The 19,848-nt window shown below is 47.9% G+C and overlaps 1 protein-coding gene across 3 annotated transcripts in view; it reads left to right on the top strand.

Annotated features, from left to right (window-relative positions):
• Nucleotides 1–19,848, top strand: part of LOC147673470 (dnaJ homolog subfamily A member 1-like) — a 134,514-nt gene that overhangs the window by 73,929 nt on the left and 40,737 nt on the right. The gene's annotated exons all lie outside the window — the stretch shown is intronic.

Genomic DNA, 19,848 nt, shown 5'->3' with positions numbered 1-19,848 from the left:
TTCAATGCCAATTATTTTTAAATTTTAGAAATATATTTGAACATCAATAGACAGAAATAAGCACTGTACATTCAATTTATATACAAATGGTTTGATACACATAAAAACAAACCATGTCAAAATGATATTTAAACATCCAACATCCTACAAAGAAATGAATACATAACAGGAAACCAATATCACATACATATAGAATCAATGAATGAAAAAATCGAAAGAATGGGGAATGGAGAACAACTGAATGACTCAAAATTAATAATAGCTGAACTGGCCAAGCCTAATATTGTTTATTAATAATGCTCTAATCCACCAAAGCTGCCCTACATTTTTAAAGGGCGCTGTGATGTAACAACAAGAGCCTACCTTGTGTAGGCTTCGTTATTCTTAAATTGAAAATGGTCCCAACACTTGTATTCCTGTCAAGTAAAAGGAACACTTGTAAATAATTCAAATAAAAACAGGTTTTTAGCTCAGAATAATCGCCCTGGGATTAAAAAGTTACCTTCTCCAAAAGTGCTTCTGCAGCAACCGGGTTCCTCGAGGTATGATTCAAAATGGCCGGCTTGTTTGTGGGCTGGATTTATATGAGAAGGGCCCAAGTGCATTATGGGTCTAGTAGTTTCAACGAATCTTAATTCAAATAAAAAAAGGAAGTGCATTTGAATTCATACTCCTTGTAATCCGTTAAGCATATGCTCTCACCTTGAGATTAACTTTCTAAATAATGTAGCGCCCACATCATAATTTAGCACAACGTGGCCTTCCACACTCAGTCCACTCGTTTTTTTTTAGTTTTTTTTTTATTTGAATTACGATTCGTTGAAACTACTAGACCCATAATGCACTTGGGCCTTTCTCATATAAATCCAGCCCACAAACAAGCCGGCCATTTTGAATCATACCTCGAGGAACCCGGTTGCTGCAGAAGCACTTTTGGAGAAGGTAACTTTTTAATCCCAGGGCGATTCTTCTGAGCTAAGAACCGGTTTTCATTTGAATTATTTACAAGTGTTCCTTTTACTTGACAGGAACACAAGTGTTTGGACCATTTTCAATTTAAGAATAACGAAGCCTACACAAGGTAGGCTCTTGTTGTTACATCACAGCGCCCTTTAAAAATGTAGGGCAGCTTTGGTGGAATAGAGCATTATTAATAAACCACATTAAGCTTTGCCAGTTCAGATATTATTAATTTTGAGTCATTCAGTTGTTCTCTATTCCCCATTCTTTCGATTTTTTTCATTCATTGATTCTATATGTATGTGATATTGGTTTCCTGTTATGTATTCATTTCTTTGTAGGATGTTGGATTTTTAAATATCCTTTTGACATTGTTTGTTTTTATGTGTATCAAACCATTTGTATATAAATTGAATGTACAGTCCTTATTTCTGTCTATTGATAAAATATATTTCTAAAATGTATAAATAAATGGCATTGAATAAGCAAGCCTGGTTGGGATGTAATAAATATTTTTCTAACCTGAAAACGCTTTTTCGTTCAAGTAAGAGTGGTTGAGGCAATTTTCATGTTGTATGCTTAATAAGGGTCTAGCCTTAACCACGTTTTCATAGACCTATCTCCTTTGGGTTCGAAGTGTGAATGAATAAAGCAAATCGGCACTGGAAATAGGAAGCAAGTCGGCATTATGCTAAATAAATTAATATAACGTTTTTTTTTTAATTCTGCTCTTTGAAAGTGATCAATAACGTAAAGGTTAGGGTATGGTGGCTCAGTGGATTGATACATCCATTCAAGGAATCGGTGCTTGTGCTAATTATCACTGGTACGAATCTCAGCACGTTCACGCAACCCTTCACCCTTGTGAGGTGGATTAAAATAAGCACCATAGAGTTGGGTGTCTAACAACTGTAATACAGCGCCCAGATGCCTCTCAGAGCGAACATGCATTTTACATGTTTGCACGTTATGTATTAAATTATACATTTCATAGCAAACTCGCCATGAGAAGCAGGAAAAGTTAAAACACACTTCTTACCCGTTGTTTTTGATGTCTAAATTTCGGCCTAAATATTTGTTTCATGGCCTACACTAGCAGTTTGCTGCTGGGCAGCTCCAAACTTCTCAGGATGAGACTGTGCTTTTGCACACTTAACTTTCTAAAAATTCATTTACTGATCCAGGATGGGCAACGATCTTCGAATAGCAATTCAAAATGGTGGCTACTTAAGACATGTCAGGAATCATTTGTGTTCATGTGTGGTGACACTAGGTCTGCCTTTGTGTGCCATGATGCATACATGTGGATGTGTGATGACGGCTGCATTTGTGCCTCTGCGCCTAGGCCTCCCTCCCCTACTCCAAATACAGTGCATCATTGGGAAAAAAGCACTGGCAAAGCAAATGGCGAGACTTATTTGCTTTTCCAATTCTTGTTGTCCACTGTCTAGACAATTCTCTCTCAAGACCCTTGTCTGTGAGCCCTTAAATTTTAATCTTTTGAATTGGTTATTACGTTGGTGGGTGCACGTTTTAATTTTGACCTTAATGCCACCATTGAGGGTTAATGTGGTTGTTTTTTTTTCCTGGAGAAAAACGTGTGGCCATGCAACTAACTAATGCACGTTGTTGTCAATAAAAAAATAAGTTCCCATGTGTGATTTGTAAGTTATAGATATCTATTTTGTGTCCTGCTTTAACCCACAACTCACGCTGCCCGAACTGGTGACAAGTGATTCCACCTTTAATGACCAGGAGCTGTACTGTTGAACAATATGTACGTAGGTTATACAAAAGCAGAGGCATCACTAACTAAAAAGGCTCTCGGTTTCTCTAGCTGAGTGTTTGGGCTGATCATCATGCACAATGTGTCGTTTTTTTTCTTTCTCCAGAGGCGGCTCCATGTGTGCAGCCTTTCCCTGTGGCTGTGCTGCTAGTGTCTGGATCCAGCAACATTTAACGTTGTTCCTGCTGGTTAGTGGAAGATTCTGTTGCTCGGGTGGACAGTGCAGGTGGTTAATAAGTCTAGAGTGTGCAGCACGCCAGCTCATTTCACAATTCTAGGATGTAAAAGTTCCCAGATCAATATCTTTGTGACTGATTGCATCGTAGACAAGAACTTCAACATGCATCCCTGAAACTGCTTCCATCTAGAGTTCTCCAGTTTAAAGGAAAGAGGCTTTTGGATCCCACCTTAGCCGATGCTGGCCTCTAATTGGGACAGTCTGCTTGCCAGAAAAAAGTCCTGCATTTGGACCTAATGCCACTAATCGCTCTCCTTCCATTCTGCCCATTTATGTCTCACACCTTGCTCAATATCTAGATCCCTTTAACCGTACTGGCTGAGAAACGGTCCTTGAACATCTAGGGTCCAGTGGACCGTCTGCCTGCCGCAGACTACAGAGACACAGTTAATTGGAGTTCCTATTGCCCCTCAGGACTATAAGCCAAAGAGACTTGACTCTGGGTCAAAATATCTTTGTCTTTGCCTGCCTAGCTCTTCTAATTGCAAATGCCTCCTGTGTTCTTGGCCACTACGTCCATGCTATATCAGAGTTGGTAAGAAAACATCATCCTTCTTGACCGTCTCCGGATCTGGTCCGCAGTGGCCTGAATGTCTCCAAACAAGTCTTAAAGTGCATTTTGATTTCTGCTACACCGTGGCTTGATAAATGGCCACAACATTACCATGTGTCCTCATCCTTGAAGGTGTTCTAGAGGCTTCTTGGATGATATCCAAGCAATTCTAATGCACATGCTGCATGGAAGCAGCTCTTTAAATGGAAGTCAACTCCTCCCTGTATCTGGCCTCCTGGCAAAGCTGTTCATCCTGCAGTATTGAAAATTCTACGGGTACTGCAATGGAGGACAGTCTCTTTCAGTATAGTCCCACCCTGTTTCAATATCTTGTATCTGATCGAGACTTCTAGCCGCAGATTCCTTACCTTTTTGTATTTCCCAGGTGCCAGACTGGATCCGAAAGATCTTTCATGAGCAGTACCCCTGCATGTTGGTAGGTGGCGTTGTTAGGCTCTGCGTCCCTCTGTGGCGTCTGCACTGAAAATGACGTCCATTGTACGTATGTGCCACATAGGCACATCAGTTCTTTTCTTTCTGTGCCAGCCAGTTCTGATCCGGAGATCTACCCCATAGGCACTATTTGACTGGATTTGTTTGACGTTTTGTCATGTTTTTTGAGGTTTTGTCCTCCTGATGTGTAGGATGTCCTCTAGGAAGACCAGATTCAAATGCTGCGGAGCCTGTCTTCGCCGATGTTGGTGACGAACCCGCACCTTTTCTGCCTGTTGTGTTTGGAGCGTAACCACCACCTGAAGTTGTGCTCAGATTGCAACGCCATGAATCCTAAGACCTGGCAGCAGCGATTCCTCGAGCTTGTGGTGGCCTGGCATGCAACTTTGTGCATATCAAGGTCCCTGTGGAAAGGAAGTCCTAGGAGCAGTCGCAGTGTCCGAGGCTGTTGTGGCATTCCCAAGTTCTCAGGACACTCTGGTAAGTCGAGGCACAAGAATAAGTTGAAGATGTCCTCAACTTCTCCTTTTCCATAGGCTGACCAGGGAGTGTCACCATTTGAGGCCGGTCTCTTCGGTAGAGCCTCCATTGGGCCTACTCCCCACCTCCTCAACTGTCTGGGAGGTGTAGCGTCCCCCGCCCAACTAAGAGTTCTTTGAGGCCATGCGCCTCCTATTTGGGTGGCCCAACTCCTCCAGCGCACCTTCTGGCCCCACAGGGTTAGAGGGGGGGGGGCTCCATCTATTTCCACGCCAGCGGCTCCGATTGCCCCCCATGGATCCAATCCTGGATCCGGACCGACACCAGTTGTTCCACCCTCCCTGCCACCAGTCCCGGTGGCGCTGCAAGTCTCCTGATCCCCAGCTCAGATACGGAGCCGGAGGGACGTTGCCTGATGCCGCATCCGAACAGACCGGAACTTTGCTTCCTAGATCTGAGCCCTTTTCCCTTGGGTTGGGACTCGGGGAGGAATGGGAGTGATTGCTGGACCCTTGAGAATACCAGCCTTATGAGGAAGACCCTAACGTGTACTGTTGTGAGGAACTAGGTGTACCCAGTGCACTAGATACTTCGGGATACTGGTATGCTTTGTCACCTGTCGTGGCTATGGGGAAAGGGAGCCTTTTATGCAGTGGTGGTGTAGAGGGCGGCTGAGCTTTACCTTCAGTTGCCCTTTGTGCCAGTCAAGACTAACCTCTTGACGGAGGTGCTGCAACTGGGAGCCTCTGTCTGAACCGCTACTCCTGTTGAATGACCCCCCTCACTGATGGGCTTTTGTGGACCTTGCTCAAACCGTACACGGGGGTTCCTGTGAACAGGGCCACCGCCCTGCTCTAGGGGACCCCATTTCTTAACCCTACCCCAAAGAGCTTAGTGTTCCAAGCCTCCACATCCCATGACACTTTCTCTACCGCTCCCATTGAGGCTGACCTCTTTAAGAAGTTGTTTTCTTCCTCCAGTCTGGCATTGCAGTATATGAACGCTGCATGCTTTTTTGTTCCTCGATTCCCAAACTCTGTGGGACACAGTTGTGCAAGTGCTGCCACAGGACCTGTAGGAGGCCCGAACCATACTCTCAGGGTGTTGCCAATGGGAAAGATGCCGCAAAGTTAATTCGCTGCTGTGGACTTGACACGGCCAACTGACTGGACTGAGCCGTTTCATCGAAGGTGGCCTTGAGGCACCATGCCTGGTTGAGGATGACTGATTTTTCAGGAAATGTCCAATCCTCACTTTTGACATGCCCTTCGATGGCACTTGTTTCTTCGGAGACCAGGCAGATTCGGCCCTCATAATCTGCCCCTTTACCACCATGGTCATCCAGTTGGCGGCAGGATTCACCATCACCTGCCCCACTGGCAGTCCAGAACATCGGACAGGTGTGTTTTGCAAATCATCAAAATGGGCTAATCCCTCCCTTTCGCGGCTACCCCTTCCCTCCATGCCACCATCTCACTACCGGCTCATTGAGGATAATTTTTCCCTTCTCCACAAAAAAGTCCTGGCTCTCTTGGCCAAGGGAGCCTTTAGAGAGGGTTCTGGCATCAGAAGTAGACTCTTGTTGCTATTCTTGCTACTTTCAGGTTCCCAAAAAGGACAAAGGCTTTGTCCTATTTTAGATCTGCGGGTCCTTAACTTCTTCCTCAAGATGAACTAATTCAAAATGCTCACGCTAGCTCCGATCTTGTCTGCCTTGAACCCAGCTGACTGGATGGTACTGCTGGACTTGCAGGCCTCCTTTTTCCACACTCCTGTCCTGCCTGCCCACCAGCAGTATCTGCAGTTTCAAGTAGGCCACAAGCATTTTCAGTTCACCATGCTCCCTGTTGACCGTACCAGCCCCCTCAGGTGTTTCGACCGTTATTGGAAAACGGCACCGGGAACCTTAAGAGGGAGTCCAGCGCAAAAAAGGTGTACCCGCCTTTAAGGAAACAGAACCACATAATTCACTCTCTCCAAAACACTCGTCAACTCCTCCCGGTAACTACTTACACCATTAGTTATCAAGATCCTTGAATCACGCAGGCAGCGTGTCATCAGATTTCGAACCACCTGGAAAATTAACCAGAGCAATGTCCAGCACTAGTGTCATACTTTCTTCATGAGGCCCTGAAGATTCGCAGTGGGTTCCCTGCGATGAAACACGTGTTGGCATAACCAAAGGAACAATAAACATATACTTAAACACCAGGAACAGAACATCTTTTTTGAACTCTTATACCTCAACTTGGATATATTGATTCTCTTAAAGTCACTCCGAAAGTGTGGATGTATACAAACTGATCATATCTTTCAACACTATCATTACTAAAATGTTCTGAATTTGTATAGTGCAAGGGCATTGTTGTTCTATTGTTATTTGTGTGGATCTTCTTGGTCCAACTTTGAGCGGTTGTGTGAGATTACCGCTCGCCCTTTTGCCTGTACCAGCCACTTCACAGTTCTCTCCACTTTGCGGATATACAGGTGTGCGCCCAACCTCCCTGGTAAATGTAAAAATCTCCTTGCTGTGTTGCCTTGAGGCACCATGCCTGGTTGAGGATGACTGATTTTTCAGGAAATGTCCAATCCTCACTTTTGACATGCCCTTCGATGGCACTTGTTTCTTCGGAGACGAGGCAGATTCGGCCCTCATAATCTGCCCCTTTACCACCATGGTCATCCAGTTGGCGGCAGGATTCACCATCACCTGCCCCACTGGCAGTCCAGAACATCGGACAGGTGTGTTTTGCAAATCATCAAAATGGGCTAATCCCTCCCTTTCGTGGCTACCCCTTCCCTCCATGCCACCATCTCACTACCGGCTCATTGAGGATAATTTTTCCCTTCTCCACAAAAAAGTCCTGGCTCTCTTGGCCAAGGGAGCCTTTAGAGAGGGTTCTGGCATCAGAAGTAGACTCTTGTTGCTATTCTTGCTACTTTCAGGTTCCCAAAAAGGACAAAGGCTTTGTCCTATTTTAGATCTGCGGGTCCTTAACTTCTTCCTCAAGACGAACTAATTCAAAATGCTCACGCTAGCTCCGATCTTGTCTGCCTTGAACCCAGCTGACTGGATGGTACTGCTGGACTTGCAGGCCTCCTTTTTCCACACTCCTGTCCTGCCTGCCCACCAGCAGTATCTGCAGTTTCAAGTAGGCCACAAGCATTTTCAGTTCACCATGCTCCCTGTTGACCGTACCAGCCCCCTCAGGTGTTCACCAAGGTGATGGCGGTGGTTGCTGCTCATCTGGTGTGATCAGGGGTGCCAGTCTTACCCTATCTCAATGACTGGCATTTGAAGACAGGCTCTCCCCAGACTTTCGTCTCACACCACCAGACTATGGCAACCTCTTGCATTCGCTGGGGTTCCCTATCAACATACCAAAGTCAAACCTGATTCCCCTTTAAGACGCTCCCTTTCATTGAAGCTGTTTCTGTACAAAGTGCAGTTTCTTGTTTATCCTGATGAGTCCAGGAAATTCAGGCTATGATACAGATGTTTCAGCCTCTAGCCTGGATTTTGGTGAGGCAGGCCCTGATGGTGTTTGCACCTGCTGCATCCTGGTGGTAACTTGAAAAGAGTGTGGGGGAGAGCAAGGATCCGTGGGGGACACCCAGCGAACAGGGACTGGAGTTGAATAGTGTTTGATTGGATTTGATTCCCTGAGTTCTATTGTTGAGAAAAGAGGCAAACCATTTTAGAACAGTGCCTGAGAGCCCCATCCTACACTCCAATAAGCTCAGTAAATTGTCATGTTTGACAGTGTCAAATGCTGATTAGAGATCAAGTAGTATGAGTAGGCAAGACTCCTTGTCAAGCAGGGTGAGTGCGTGTTCTACTATATGAGTGATGGTCGGGACGGAAGCCAGATTTGAATTGGTTGAGCAGTTGAAATTGCTCAATGTGTTTGCGCAGTTGTTCATGTACACATTTCTCAAGTAGTTTTGCCTGGTTAGGGATGTTTGTGATTGTCCGATAGTTATTCAAGTCTTCAGGGTCTGCTGTGGGTTTTTTTGAGAATGGGGAGAACTAGGCCCTCCTTTAGGCAGTCGGGGATCACACCTTGCAGGAGAGACGCATTGATGAGCTTGGTCCAGAGTGGGACCAGTGATCCTATCATTTCTTTAAAGAGTTGGAGAGGAGGGGATCATTGAAGTGATTTGACGGTTTCAGGGTTGAGAGGATGTGAAGATGGCAGCGTCATTGATGGGTGTGAATTGACTCCAAGAGGCACTGTTTTTAGTGGAGTAAAAGGGCAGAATAGGAGAGGATGAGTGCAAGGAGGAGTCAAGAGTGAGAGATCAATCAGGGCAGACTTTACATCTGATTTGATCTTACTCGCCTTTTCAAGCAAGAAGTCGCAAAAGCTGCATCATGGCTCCCGGGCTCAAGCTAACTTAAAGATGTCGACAGTGCCCCTAGAAACCATGTGACAGTATAGTGTGCACAGAGTCCAGGGGATTCCCAGAGGTATAGCAAAGGCTAGATTAGATAATCACTAACAAGTCGCTTTGTGATGGTGTGGTCCAGCAGCCAAGGCTGATGGTACACGCTCAGAAACCGAATCCAGACTGATTAGGTAAGTATAAAAAAGGTATACTTATGTTTCATTTCTAGAACTCAAGCAGGACTTGGCACAAGTAAGTGAAATATATACTCAAGTGCAAGACTTTACAAGGTAATGCAGTTGTTAGAATTTGCAATCGTTACCGATTTGTATGTGCTTTTAAAACATTTTAAAATGCACAAAGATTACTTTTGAATTACTTTTGGATTACATTGACTACTCTGGGTGATATGCCTAGATATCACACTGTGGATCCTACAATACAAAGGTAAGTAAGACACTTTGTGGTTTAAAGCACAGTTGCTTTTCTTCCATACAAAACACAAGATTTTTAGGAACAAAAACTCATAACATTGGTTCCTATAGGGAAAAGAAGGTTATCGTTTTGGAGGTAAGTAAACGACCTGCACAAATATTTTTGGGGGATTAGAATCAAGTTTCTCCAAGGTTCAGTTAGGCACTCAAATTGCACCACCAGCGGCACTGGGACTGCCAGGTGCAGAGTGCACAGGCCCAATGTTAGCCAATAGGGGAAAGGGGCCCTTTTGTCAGGGGCTGCTTACCAGCAGAGCAAAGCTCCTGGGGTTAAGATCACCTCTGCAGGGGCCAACAATCAGCACAGGAGCGGCACCACCAGGGGCAGTCTGATGCACAGTGCCAAGAAGAAAACAGGAGCCCTGTGGTTTCCAATGGAGATCTCTGGTTTGAAGAAGAGGCTGCAGGCTTGGGTAGGTAGGCTTCCTGAAGGCGACCACCACAGTAGATGAAAGTTGGTTTCTTGGGGGATGCTTGGACACTGTCTGTTGGGCCACCAAAGGCTGTGAGGCTTCTGGTGCAGGTGTGTCTTTTGGAGTCAGGTCTTCTTACCTGCTCCGGTTGCGATCTGAGGTATCTTTCAGGTTGAGGCTACAGGCCACGACTGGGAGCTTGAGGTAGGTCAGGGATTACCAGACCCCATGTCTGGATCGCTCAGGAGACCTCTTAGTGTTGGGCCAGTCGAACTCAGGCCGTGGGAGTCTGATGCAGAGTGGTGGAGAACTGCAGAGTCGCCTTGATCCAGGTTCTGTGTTTGAAGTCTTTGTTGAGCAAATCCAGTGCTCACAGGAGACAGTCCTTCAGATGAATGCAGGACAGGTCCTCCAGGTTCTGGGGGCTGCTGGACACTCCCGGGTTTCCGCTGTAGGCAGGTCGGAGTTGGGACAGGCCATTAGGGCAGGGACCAAAGCTGTAGGTGTCCTCTTCTTCCTGGGTCAGCACAGCTCTTCGGTCCTTCTTTCTTCCTCCAATCTGAGGAGGCAAGGTTCAGGGTTGCCCCTAAATATTAAAATGATGGGTGTTTACAGGGGTGTGCAGGTCAGGACGAATGGGTCCCTTCCTTGGGGTGGGTACACCCCTATTATGCCACCCTCCAGTGAGGGAGGGGGGGGCGGGCATGAGCTTCTCCCTAATTTGCTGGGTCCCCTCAGCTTCAAGATGGAGGGGACTGAGATGTGTGCATCACTTCGCCTCCCCCACCTGAAGGGTGAGGTTGGCAAAGGTGGACATACCTCTCCTGCTAACTTGGTTTTCCTGCCGATTCTCCCGCCCAAAGTGGGGGTCAGAGCCAGTTGCTGGGGTGCAGGGACAGCTTACAAAGCCAGCAGGCCTTTGAAGCTTCCCCTTCATAGGCCCAGCCCATACTGGGGGAGAGGATCAGACACCTCTGCCCAGGATGGGCTTTATTGCTGGAACCAGAGAGCGGAGGCCCTCTACCCAGGGATCCAGAAACCTGTCTGCTGGTGGCATATGGGCGGCAGCCGTTTAGGAATCACACCATGGCTGGTTGTTTTTCAGGGGGCATCTCTAAGATGCACTCTGAGTGTATCTTACATTAAATCCCAAACTGGCATCAGTGTGGATTTAATGTGCTGAGACATTTGCTACCAAACTTCCCAGGTTTCAGTAAAGCCAATATGAAGCTGTGGCGTTCGTGATGACCAACTCCCAGACCATATACTCTTTATGGCTTTACTGCACTTACAATGTCTTAAGAATTGACTTATACACTGTTCATACAACTGTAACCGCGCCTGTGGGCTAATGCACCCTTCTAGAAGGGTGACTGTGAGAAGCTGGGTTCTGTTGCAGTAACACAGCCCCCCCCCCCCCAAACACACACTTTTTGCCAGAATTACTGATGCACTTTGATGTTCCCTGGGTCCATGCCAATCTGGTTCACAGGGCCTGTGTTCTTTCCCCAAAAAGTACCCCTTGCACAGTAACCAGGTAAGGCCTCTAAGGGCTGCAGCACCTATTGTGCCACCCTTAGAGGCCCTGTAACTATACTCTCACACACTGCCTTTGCAGGCTGCGTGTTTTGGTGCAGAACAAAGCGCAGACTCGACATGGCACACATCCCTGTGTGCCATGCCTACAACCCACTGACCTGGCATAGATCAACCACTCCTCTAGTTGGGTGCACTATACCAGTGGTGAGGATATAGGTGCATGAGCCCTGCACCCCTACAGTGTCTAAGTCCGTTCTTAGACATTGTAAGTGCAGTGCTACCATTAAGAGTATATGGTGCTGGGAGGTTGTCATTTCGACCTCCACAACACCACAATGGCTACACTGAAAACTGATAAGTTTGGTATCAAACTTCTCAGCACATTAAACCCAAACTGATGCCAGTGTGGGATTTAATGAAAAATGTATTCAGAGGGCATCTTCGAGATGCCCCCTGAAAAACAATCAGCCTCTGGCGGGTTCCCTGACTGGTACGCACCAGCCTGCCACCACAATACATGTTTCTGGACCCCTGGGGTGGGAGCCTTCGCTCCCTAAGCCCCGAAACAAAGCCTTTCCTGGGCGGGGTTGTTACCAACTCCCCCAGGCCTGAAGAGCCATCTGTCCCAGGGGAGCTTCAAAGGCCTTGCAGTCTTTGTAATGCGACCCCCCCTCAGCCTCTCCTGCTATCAGGAGCAGGACCCCTTCCTGTCTCCCCTCCTTTCCGACGGGAAGACAGGTGGAAAAAATTAGCCAGCCCAGAAGGGGTGCTCACATCTGCCAACCCCACCCCTCAGGTGGGGAAAGCGAGGTGAAGCCCACTCTTCAGTGCCTGCCATCTTGCAGATGGCAGGCACTCCCCAATCCGGATTAGGGACTCTAGTCTCTCCACCACATGGGATGAGCACACCAAGGGTGTAGTCACCCTAAGGTCAGTAGCCCATTGCCTACTGACCCCGAGACTCCTAAAACACCCCCTAAATACAGTATTTAGGGGACAGCCCTAAACCAAGAAGGCAGATTCCTGTAACCGAAGAAGACTAGCATTGACATAGCCAATAAGTCTCGCCGTAGGGACCTTAAAAGTGTTTAGTTATCCAGCTCAATCCCATTTGGATTTTAAAATAAAGGATTTAAAGGAAATATATAAAAAGACAGTTTTTTTTGTTCAAGTGCACTGCTCGTTAAGAAAATATAGTTTGTGAATCTGTGAACAGTGGCACCGAAGGGCAACAGGTGCTGAGAAGTGGGCACAAACTCCTACTCTTATAGGACTACAGCACAGCTGTGAGGTGCTTTTCTATAAGTCCGTTGTCCAGTGTCTTTTGGATCTAACATTACAACAAGTTTGTGCAACCAAAACATGCCAAACAACCATAAAGAGTGGGCACACTTGTTCAGCATTCTCTAAGTGTGATGAGGGAACCTGTCTACCCTCACTTTCGATTCCACCTTACAATGTTTAGCTTTTAATACAAATCTTTTATTTGTGACAGTGGGTACCCGAGACACTAGCAGGCGGTCGCAACAAAATGGGTATTTACAATGTGGGTCCCAAACACTAGACGTAGGCTAGAACACTAGTGTGATTAAAACTGAGGACCCGGGCGCAGAGGGTAGGCTACCACTTTGAACCTCAGTCACTGTCATTAAAACTTCAGGGTAAGACGGCAATGTTAGTGAAAAAACAGAACCTCTCCACAACTCGTCATGTTAATTTTAACTAAATTGAGCAAAAACTTAGTGATCTTCTGTAGGATAGGAAACAGACCCACATTTCATGCAGTTGAGACTCCCAAAATCTTTAAACCAAACCTCTTGCAAGAAGGATACAAACACAACTCCAAGGTCATTCGGAAGTGTAAAGTTGCTTATTTAACATCATAAAAACTAAACCATTTCTTCTACTCTTATATGTGAATAATAGAGGTACAGAGGTTGATTAGGTTACTGCAACTCACTTCATTCAGATCTCCTTAAACGTCTGGTAGATAGCTCACAAAGAACAAAAATTGTGGCAATATGTTTTGGCCTGCAGTAATGCGACCACATGACTACTAAACAGCGTGCTCTTCTTAGATTCCCACATCTGAAAGAAACAGGTTAATATTAGATTCCTTACCTTAGAATATCCCCAGGTGTCGGACTGGATCCGGAAATGTTTGCGTAGCAGTACCCTTGGGCGCTGGGAGTCGACCCCGTGCCGCGAGAGGTCCCGGTCCTGACGGAGGTAGAGGGACAGGTCACGGGGTCGGAGCCACCATAGCTACGGGAGTCGCCATCACTCCTCAGGCTCGAAGTTGTCGGGTAAGCACAAGAAGTCATCGCTCTTCCGACTCCCCCAGACGATCGCGCAACGCGGCCGGGGGTTCGGGTGACACCACCCACGCGGCTCCGTCTGAGTCGCAGGCATCGCGACCTGCCCCATACCCTTCGGTCCCTGGGCAGCAAGCGACGCATTCGGGCCCAGCGTATCCGTCTGGGGGCCCTAGCGGGTCGGTTGATTCGACGCCGGCGGGTGCTTTGGGCCCGACGACGCCGCCGGCGCCTTCGGGCCCGGCGCCGCAGGGCCCCACTGGATCCGGATCGTCGCCGGTTGACCTGACTACCTCACCGGCGCCGGTCCCTCGGGTGTCACCTGCGGCGCCGTCCCCGATACCTCCCTCGACCCGGTTCCGGCGCCGCTGGGCGACCCTCTCGACGCCGCTTGGGGAGTTTTACTTCAATGAACCGGCCCCATCATTTGACAACCCTGATTATCAGGAGATGGGTGATGAGTATTGGGAGGGGTCTGAGGACCCTCTGACACTTGAGTGTCAGTCCCAGGAGGACTGAACAGGTGGATTTGGGGATGCCAGTGGTCTGGACACTTCGCCAGACACTGGTTTTGTCTCACCTCCTACAGTGGCTACGGGGGAGGGGGCAACCTTCAGTGTGGTGTTGACGCGGGCGGCCAAGGCCTTGGGCCTTGAGCTCCAGGTCGCGGCCGTGAGAACTAACCTCCTCACTGAGGTCCTTAAACCGCAGTCAAGCTCGGCTGAGCCTCTGCTGCCGTTTAATGAGGCATTAACTGACGTTCTTTTGGGCACTTGGTCACAGGCCCTGCTACAGGTCAGCCTGTAGATGGGAACGTGGCCAGACGCCACCACCCGGACCCGGGCGACCCTTGTTTCCTGTCCACCCATCCCACCCCCGAGAGCCTGGTCATCCAGGCTTCAAACTCCCAGACCGCATTCCCGTCGGCTCTGCCTGATCGGGAATCCAAGAGGTATGAGAATTACGGAAAGAAGATATTCTCCTCCCTTAGTCTGGGACTGCAGTCTTCCAACACGCATGCCTCTTGGGCCGCTACACCCACTGCCTGTGGGACACGATCGCGGACGTGCTGCCACAATGCCCGGCGGAGGTCAAGGCTAAACTCGCCCAAGCCCTTGCGGAGGGTCGAGATGCGGCACGTTTTTCCATCCGGTGTGGGCTGGATACCACAGACTCACTGGGCAGAGCGATGGCAACGACGGTGGTGATTCGTCGCGACGCCTGGTTGAGGTCCGCCAACTTTTCAGCGGATGTCCAGAATACTCTCATGGACATGCCGTTTGATGGCTGTCGGCTTTTTGGCGACAAGGCAGACCATGCGCTTGAGCGCTTTAAGGACTCCAGGGCTACGGCCAAGTCCTTGGGCCTCTCGGCCCCGCGCCCGCAAACGGGTGCCTTTCGCTCCTTTCGTGGCAAAGGAAGGGGCGCCCCCACACATGCTGCCAGCCACACACCACAGACTAACATCCAACGCGGTGGCGGCCGTAGAAACCGATGTGTAGGCGATCGGGGACAACGCCGAAGCCAGTCCACACCTTCCCCCGCAGCATCAGCCTCAAAACCTTCCTAGTCCGTGCTTTCAGGCCCATGTGACGCCAGTGGGGGGCAGGGTTCGCCATCACCACTCCCACTGGCGCACTGTCACATCGGACAGGTGGGTGCTGCAAATCATCCGAAGGGGCTACTCCCTCCCCTTCGAGACGACCCCTCCAGCCATGCCACTGCAATACCACTGCGTATTGGGGGATCATTTGCAGCTTCTGCAGGAGGAAGTCACGGCCCTCTTGGCCAAGGGGGCCATCGAGCACGTTCCTGGTCGAGAAGTAGAGTGTGGTTGCTACTCCCACTACTTTCTGGTGCCCGAGAAGGGCTAAGGAGGCCTACGCCCTATCTTGGACCTACGGAACGATAACGGCTTCATCCGGAAGGAGAAGTTCAAAATGCTGACACTGGCTTAGGTCTTAGGTGCCCTGGAACCAGGAGACTGGATGGTAGCGTTGGACTTGTAGGATGCTTATTTCCACATCCCCGTCCTGCCGGCCCACCGCTATCTACTTCACGGTAGGCCACGAGCACTTTCAGCTTACCGTTCTCCCCTTCGGCCTTATCAGCACCCCATGGGTGTTCACGAAAGTGATGGCGGTGGTCGCAGCTCATCTGCGCAGGTTAGGGGTTTGAGTCTTCCCCTACCTTAAAGGCGGGCTCGCCCCAGACAGTCGTCCGTCACCTCCAGACGGCGGACCTCCTGCACCTGCTGGGGTTCTTCATCATTGTGCCGAAGTCACACCTGTGTCCCTCTAAAAAGCTCCTCTTCATCGGAGCGCTTCTCGACTAGGCTCAGTTTCGGGTTTATTCCCCCGAGCAACGGGTTCGTGATATTCAGGCTCTGATTCCGATCTTTCAGCCTTTATCCCGAGTCTCGGTCAGGTTGACGCTGCGGGTTTATCCCCCCGAGCAGCGGGTTCGTGATATTCAGGCTCGGATTCCGATCTTTCAGCCTTTATCCCGAGTCTCGGTCAGGTTGACGCTGCGGCTTCTGGGGCTGATGGCTTCCTGCATCTTTCTGGTGCATCACTCCCGATGGCGGATGCGGGCTCTGCAGTGGGACCAGAAGTTTCAGTGGGCCCAGCATCAGGGCAACCTGTCCGACCATGTCCTGATCTCAGAGGGCACTGCAAGACAGCTACAGTGGTGGCTCACGGACCGCGATTGGGTCAGCGGCAGATCCCTCTCCCTTCCCCAACCGCAGCAAGTAGCTGTGACGGATGCGTCCCTCTAGGGCTGGGGAGGCCACATGGGAGAGGCGGAGATCAGAGGCCTCTGGTCTCCGGCGGAGTCCCGGCTCCATATCAACCTTTTGAAACTGCGGGCGATTCGTCTTGCACTGAAGGCATTCCTCCCCTCTGTCTGGGGGAGTGTAGTGCAGGTGTTCACGGACAACACCACCGCCATGTGGTACTGCAACAAACAGGGCGGGGTGGGGTCGTGCACCCTCTGCCAGGAGGCTCTGCACCTCTGGCAGTGGCTGGAACATCAGGGCGTGACCCTGGTGGTTCAACAACTGGCAGGTTCTCTGAACGCCAGGGCGGACGAACTCAGCCGCCGGTGCATGATGGATCACGAATGGTGTCTGAACTCGGACGTGGCGCAAGGTCTCTTTCTGCATCCTCCTCCCAAACCTGTCCAGTCTCCACCTCCATGCTTGGAGATTGAGCGGCGACAGTTGAGGCCATTTGACTTGCCTCCTGAAGTCTGTAATATTATTCTGGCAGCCGGGCGTCCCTCCACAAAGTCGGTATACACCTGCAGGTGGAACAGATTTGTGGCATGGTGCACAGCAAAGGCTGTGGATCCTCTCTGCCCCTCTTTCTGAGGTTCTTCCCTTCCTTCTTTCTCTTGCTCAGCAGGGCTCTGCTCTGAGCACTATCAAGGGCTACCTTTCCGCCCTTTCGGCCTTTCTAAGGCTGCCTGATCAACCATCTTTGTTCAAGTCCCTTATTGTAACTAGTTTTCTGAAAGGCATCACACACACGTTTCCACCTGTTCCATTCGTGATGCCTCAGTAGGACTTGAACCTGGTTCTTACTTATCTGATGTGCGCTCCCTTTGAGCCACTTCACAACTGTCCTATCCGCCTTCTTACTCTGACGAGCATCGATGATGGACTGCAATGAGCGGAGGTGAGGTATTGGAGCGGTAACTAGGAGGCGCTTGTCTGGAATAATCAGAGGCAAGATCCACAGTGTGTTTTAAGGTCCAAAATCATTGGAGAATCTCCGAGGAATTATAACAACACAGTAAACTAAATGGAAACCACGAAGCGGGGCACCTGACCTTAAGCTGGCGGCCGCAACAGACAGTCAGTCGAATTGCATAAGCAAAGGCAGTTTTTTCTGACTAGTACGACCAATGACCACAAAATGATTGAAAATGTACCCCAAAATGGCGGAAAAAATTCATGGATAGTGAAAGTGGACAAGTATAATCTCCAGAAAGAGAGAAAGCCATCTACATCAGCAGAAAGAAACAGTACTAAGTAAGAGCACTGCAAAACATTGACAAGGAGAAAAGAGCTTATCCCAAGGGCTGAATCAATCCATGGAAAGTGAAAGAGGACTAAAACTATAGAAAGAGAGAAAGGCATCGGCACAAAAAGTGAAAACAAACACGGCGGACATCTTGAGTCCACACAATTAATATAAGAGCATAACATTTTTTTACACAGTTTCTTATATTGGAGAGAGTATTTATTCCCCCACCAAAAGATTTCACCTGGAAGAGAAACTAATATAGAAAACATAATTTCAGGAGCACATGCAACAGAGAACATTTATACTGCCAGGTACATTTATAATTATAATCTTATATTTATATTAAGAGAGCACTCATACTAACAGGAAGAGGGAAACTAATTTTAGTACCCTTTCGCATATCACAAAAATGGAGGAAAACTACCTGGAACTAACAAGAAGGAATGCCTACATCATAAAATACCCAACCTATCTTTCTAAGAATGCAGCCAAAAATGTAAGCATTACATTATGAGGAAAAACCCTGACACATTGATCTCTGACATTTCTGTGTGTATGGCTAAAGGAGTCATCACGAAAGATATGATATTCTTCACCATAAGGGCGAAATGGCGCAATGCCTTTACATTGTTGCTCTATATAAAATCCACAACTAACATCCCTCATGGTACAAAATTCATGACAAGAGCATCACCCAATTTGAGAGCGGACCTCTGCATTACTATGTTCAAGAATGGGATAGTGATGATCCAAGCCTCTAACAACGACCTGAGAAAACTCGACAACATTTTCTCATCCTTAAAAAGAAATGTAGAGACCACGAATCCACTAATACGCCAGAGAAGCATAGAAGACTACCTTGTCCCACCCAACAACACCAATATAATAAGCACAATAACTAGAGTCCACCAGGAACCTGATCAATTTACGCAATTAAGAGTCACAAGGCCTTTACAACTCCAGAGTCCGTCAGAAGACAACACAGTCTCATCCGACACTATCTCCACAATTATATGCCAACCAGAGACCAACAGGAACCTGAACAAATTAGCACTCCATCTAGAGACCTCCAGGAACAGGTTACACAATCAGGAGCCATATGCGGAACAGAAAGTACGTTGGCCAGGAATGAAGCAGAGAGAACGCGAAATACAAATAACAGCCGTGGATCACCAAGCTTAGACAGAACGTCCAACTCTGCAATAAAGGTCAGAGGAGAAAACCGATCAAAGGAAAGCAATAAGAAGACAAAGATACATGGGTCAGAACGGTAACTCAGGAACAGAAATCGCGTAGATCGAAATATACGGATGAATTATCACATTACGTCAACTAAGGTCATGAGAAAAATTCTTGAGATCCAAACACAAATCAGTATCCTGTCGCAGGAATTATTAAACACCTTGAAAGGGATAGAAAAAATACGTGATATTACAGAAAACACACACACTGAAGTAGAACACATCAAACAGCTATTCAATACAACGAAGATAAAAACAAGAAGAGAGCGATGCCATTGTCAAATAAACAAAACAGACCGGATAGGAATCAACATTCTTTAACGGAAGTAGATATACTAGCACTACTCAGGGAGTACGAGCAAACGGACCCCACTAGAGTTCAGGAAATTAAGAGTACCGATAGACGCAAACAGAACAACCACGAGGAATGGAAGGAAACCCAATCTCAACAACTTACAACAAATCCAACTAACCTCCGATCCGTCAAACGGGATCACAGATAGAACAGAAAAATCATTAAAATGCCTATTGCTCAACTGCCAATTGGCAGCGAAACATGCTTCTGACATAGCTGATATCATTATCAATCAGGAAATAGACGTAGCAATCCTTACTGAAACTTGGCTATCTGAATCCTGGTCCCCAGTCTTGGACCTGCTGCTGCCCTTGCACTATAAGATAATGAGACTTGACAGACAAAAAAAGACAGGAGGTGGTATTGCCTGTATCCACAGATCAACCTTAGAAATTGGCCAATTTCAATCAGACCCTCTCGAATCATGCGAATACCTAGGGCTCCATATAAGATCAGCTAACAAATAGATTTGCAACCTACATGCCTTATATCACCCACCGGGGAAATAACATGAACTTCATTGACCAACTAATGAAGATCATCACTGCCAACACCAACAAAGACATTAATAATATATTTTTAGGTGATTTTAATCTACACT

Source organism: Lissotriton vulgaris, chromosome 12, assembly GCF_964263255.1.
Source record: "Lissotriton vulgaris chromosome 12, aLisVul1.2, whole genome shotgun sequence".
Lineage (NCBI taxonomy): Eukaryota > Metazoa > Chordata > Amphibia > Caudata > Salamandridae > Lissotriton > Lissotriton vulgaris.
Note: the sequence above shows the minus strand (reverse complement) of the source record. Positions and strands in the feature narration are given on the sequence as shown.